The sequence below is a fragment of the Chelonoidis abingdonii genome, chromosome 2, assembly GCF_003597395.2.
Source record: "Chelonoidis abingdonii isolate Lonesome George chromosome 2, CheloAbing_2.0, whole genome shotgun sequence".
Taxonomy (NCBI): Eukaryota; Metazoa; Chordata; order Testudines; family Testudinidae; genus Chelonoidis; species Chelonoidis abingdonii.
In genome coordinates, this window is record NC_133770.1 from 139,249,290 (window position 1) to 139,254,302 (window position 5,013).

At 44.6% G+C, this 5,013-nt stretch overlaps 1 long non-coding RNA gene across 1 annotated transcript; it reads right to left on the minus strand.

Moving 5' to 3' along the window:
* Positions 1 to 234: 234 nt before the first annotated feature.
* Positions 235 to 2,574, minus strand: LOC142046350 (uncharacterized). The gene is made up of 2 exons (XR_012655270.1): positions 1,852 to 2,574; positions 235 to 891 (listed from the first exon to the last, which is right to left on the minus strand). It is a non-coding gene; the product is annotated as an uncharacterized LOC142046350 (long non-coding RNA).
* Between the last annotated feature and the right edge of the window lie 2,439 nt (positions 2,575 to 5,013).

Below are 5,013 nucleotides of genomic sequence, written 5' to 3' on the forward strand. Positions count from 1 at the left end.
ATGTTGGTAGAATGTTGCTTTGCGCCATTAAAGGCACGCTGGCGCACATTACTGACTCGCTCAAGACGTCAGCCAAACCAATGTTCCCATTGTTATTGCTGCTTGCTGGTGGTGCTCCACAATTCTGTTGAGAGTAAGGGGGAGACTTTATGGGCGGGGTGGGGGCTTGAGGAACACCCAGCAAGACCAGGGCAATTTAGAAGCTTGCTTTCTAAGGAAATAAAGTCACTCTCGTTTAAAAATCATGTATTCTTTATTACTTAATTATAAAAAGAGGGAGAGAACTGACAAGGTAGCCCGGGTGGGGTTTGGGAGGAGAACAGTAGGGAAGGAAAAGGCCACTAAAAGACTTTCATAATAATGAGAGCCTTTTGGTTGGGCTGTCCACTGGGGTGGAGTGGGCAGGTGCACAGAGCCTACCTTCATGAGTTCTTACTCGTCTGGTGGGTGAGGAGGCTAAAGAACATGGTGACGGAGGAGAGTGGTTATACAGGGGCTGCATCGGCACTCTGTGATCCTGCTGCCATTCCTGAAGCTCCATCATACGCCGGAGTATGTCAGTTTGATCACGCAGCAGCCCCAGAGTTGCATCCCGCCACCGCTGATCTTCCTGCCGCCACCTCTCATCTCAAACATCTCTCCTCTCATCTTGAGCATCTCTCCTGTCCTCACGTTCGTCCCTCTTGTCCTCACGTTGGTCCCTCCTGTCCTCACAGTCACTGGCATCTTTCCTGTACTTTGCTACCATGTCCTTCCACTCATTCAGATGAGCTCTTTCATTGCGAGTCACTTCTATGATTTCCAAAAACATTTCTTCTCGCGTCTTTTTTTTCCGCCGCCTTATCTGAGATAGCCTTCAGGACAGAGTAGGGAGGCTTGAAAAATTTGCAGCTGCATGAGAGAGGGAAAAAAAGGGAGAGAAGTATTTAAAAAGATACATTTTAGAGAACAATGGTCATACTCTTTCATGGTGAACAACACTATTCACCTTACATAGCACATTTGTTTTCACTACAAGGTCACATTTTGCATCTTAATATTGAGTGCCTGCGGTTTTGGTGTTACAGATCACAGACGCAGGTCCAGGAAGCAGAATTCAGCTTGCATGCAGCCATGGTAAGCCATTGTCTTTCGTCTTCTGCAGTGCCCTCCTTTCCCAGACAGCAAGCAAAGCCGGTTGAGTGCTGCTTCTTTCCTGTTAACGTGCAGCAGCAGAAACCACCTGGTATCATGGAAGATCACTGCTACACACCCCGCTTTCCCCCCTGCAACCACGTGGCTGGTAGCAGGAAAGATCCCTGCTAGCCAAACGCGGAAAAGCTCAGCGCCAATCGCACGCTCTCCATCCCCCCACTTGGCTACCTGCAGGGAAGGATTTCTTTTAAGCCACAGGCAAACAGCCCAGTAGTAATGGCCATCTCTGTCCCCTTACTTAAATTCCTGAATTTCAACCAGGTTACCATGAATGATATCACTCTCCTGAGGATAACACAGCGAGATAAAGAACGGATGTTGCTTGAATGCCAGCAATCACCGGGACCATACGCAGCTAGGCTTTGTCATGCAATGATACAGATTACTTGCTACATGCATGGCTGTGGTCAAGTGTCCTACCATGGAGGACGGAATAAAGCAGCGCTGCCCAGAAACCTTCTGCAAAGGCTTTTGGAGTACCTCCAGGAGAGCTTCATGGATGTCCTGGAGGATTTCCGCTCCATCCCCAGACATGTTAACAGACTTTTCCAGTAACTGTACTGGCCGCGAATGCATCCCAAGTCCTCAGGGCAAATTAATTAACATTAAAAACGCTTGGCTTTTAAACCATGTCTTATATTTACAAGATACACTCACCAGAGGTCCCTTCCATGGCTTCATTGTCTGGGATAGTTGCGTGGGAGGGCTGGGAGGGTAATTCCGTCAGGGTGAGAAAAAGCTCCTGGCTGTTGGGGAGAACGGAGTGCTGTGTGCTCTCTACAAGTTCGTCCTCCTCTTTCTCCTCATCTTCCCCATCCGCAGAATCCTCAGCCATGGCTGCGATTACCACCCTCACCTCGGAATCAACGGACAGAGGTGGGGTAGTGGTGGTGGAGCCCCCTGGAATTGCATGCAGCTCAGCATAGAAGCGGCATGTTTTTGGCCCTGCCCCGGACTTTCCATTTGCTTCTTTGGTTTTCTGGTAGGCTTATCTGAGCTCCTTAACTTTCACACGGCACTGTATTGAGTCCCTAGTGTGGCCTCTCTCCATCATGGCCTTGGAAATTTTTTCAAATGTTTTTTCATTTCGTCTTTTGGAACGGAGTTCTGTTAGCATGGAATCCTCTCCCCATATAGCGATCAGATCCAGTACCTCCCATGCGGTCCATGCTGGAGCTCTTTTTCGATTCTCAGGAGACTGCATTGTTACTTGTGTTGATAAGCTCTGTGTGGTCACCTGTGCTGGTGAGCTCTCCATGCTGGCCAAACAGGAAATGAAATTCAAAAGTTCGCGGGGCTTTTCCTGTCTACCTGTCCAGCGCATCCGAGTTCAGATTCCTTTCCAGAGCGGTCACAATGGTGCACTGTGGGATACCGCCCGGAGGCCAATACTGTCGATCTGTGGCCACACTAATCCTAATCCAACATGGCAATACCGATTTCAGCTCTACTCTTCTCGTCGGTGAGGAATACAGAAACTGGTTTAAAGAGCCCTTTATATCGATACAAAGGGCCTCGTTGTGTGGACGGGTGCAGGGTTAAATCGGTTTAACGCTGCTAAATTCGGTTTAAACGCATAGCGTAGACCAGGCGTAACTCAGTAACAGGATTAGCCAATGGCCTTTCTTTCAGATGCAGATCAATACAGCATACAACAGCCAAAATGTACTGATCAGCAGCTGAAGCAGAAAGCAAGATGTGTTTAGGCTCTTAGTTTATGAAACGCTGGCTTTTACCATTGCCATCTGCATTTGGCAGTTTTAAGACATTGCCAAATGGTATATATCTAGGGCTAACACCTGGAAGGTACTGAGCATCGTACTTATCCAGGAAACACTAATGTGCTTAATTTAAGCACACAGCTATATCATTGTCTCTAATAAGACTACTCATGTACTTCAGTCAGTGCATTAGTAGATTGGGGTTAGAGTCCTTGATACCTTGCAGGATTGTGCCCAATTAGCAAGGTCAGTTTGGGTTGTAACAGTCAGCACGAAACCAGCCACACCAAGAAGCATCTAGTTGAACATAAAATTGTATTAGTCATATCACTTTAATCAAGAAAACTCTGATGCAGTTTAAATACTAACAGCCTTGTTTGATTTGAAACCAAGTGACATGCATCCAACAAAGTGGGTATTCACCGGCAAAAGCTCATGCTCCAATACGTCGGTTAGTTTATAAGGTGCCACAGGACTCTTTGCTGCTTTTACTGATCCAGACTACCACAGCTACCCCTCTGATACTTGACAAGTGAATTTAGGAATTTTGGTTTCTTTCTTCTATACAGTAGTTGGTTAAAGGCAGTAGTTAGCTGCCACCAAGTGGTAGATATTGAAAAATGTACAATATTTTGCTATGTTTTGTTTTTTTTTAATGAAAGGTACATTTGTCAATTTCCATACAAATATTAAATGTGGCATGAGCACACATTGAACTTAAACGTAGATTGCCAGCTTCGAAATTACAAACAAAAAGCTGAGTTATTATCTGTGACCACCTATCCCTGTGCTCTATTAATGCTAGAAGCCACAGCAGTGAATGCATGTCTGAATTACTAAGAATGCCTTCTGTAAAGCTGTAAAGCCTATGGTCTGAAACACTTATCAATAACCCACCCTTGGCCTAGCCCACTTTCACAGTCATATAGGATTTTAAGTACTTATGAAAAAAAATCACAAGAGTGATTACCCGCCTAAGTGCAATACTTGCTCCAAAAATCATCAACTAGAGTAAGTCCTATTAGTATTATAGGACGTGACAGTGGAATTGTCAAGTGCCTAAATGCCTTTAAAAATCTGGTCCCTAATTTCTATACTCTAATCGTCAACTTGACTGCTATCAAAAGAGCTACCTGACAGAAAGAATATATCCTTAAGAGATAATGTTATGCATGGGCATTGAGGACCAGACTGCACTTTTAATTTGTAGTCCTGTCTAACTGTTGAGGATTTAGCCGAGACTCTGTCTAGCAACTGTGAATAAAGCAATAGTCTTCTTACATATTGCCAGTACCCAGAACAGTTAATACATGTACCTTTAACCTGGGCACATTAATCTTATAATGAGATCATCTTCTATGAACTCTAGTATTAAATCGAAGTATGCAAAAACATATTCAAATACAAATTTGCCTAATGCTTACTATCTGGTCCAGACACAGACAAGTGTGCTCTATGTGTAGACCTACCTGTCTGAGAATCCATTCTCATTGCAGCCAACTTTCACATGCCAAGGTCAAGTTATACAGTATAATGGGATGATTAGGTCCCTTCCATATATTAACAGGCAAATATATCGCCTTATTTACCAACTCAGCTAATTGGAGTCTCTGCAGCCATTCTGGAGGAACATTATTGACAGCTCTACTAATTGGCCCTGTGCAGAAGCAGGAATGACTGGAAGCATTCACTTAGGCCAGGACTAGGAAAGCACATCCATAGATACCACTCTCATGGAAAGTGATTTTGTGACTTTATTTCATCTGGAAGCAAAGCGGCCCATTGCTAGATTGCACACTTGAGTATGTAACTAGAACATCTGGATTAAGGCTCCATTCTACCTGGTATATGCCTTGTCCAATTAGGCACTCTGCAATAAAAGGAAAAGAGAAAACAGCACAGAGGAATAGATTCTGCAGCCACCGAATTGCGATCTGAGCCTCCCAATAAAGAGCAAGTGACCTGGTTCTCTCGTGCTCATTCAGGTATGCAATCACGTTATCTGCCACAGCTACACAATATGCTGGATATTAAGTCATCTTGTCTTCAGCTTTTTATGGACACTGGGTCATTACAGGCCATTGATAATGTCTTCATA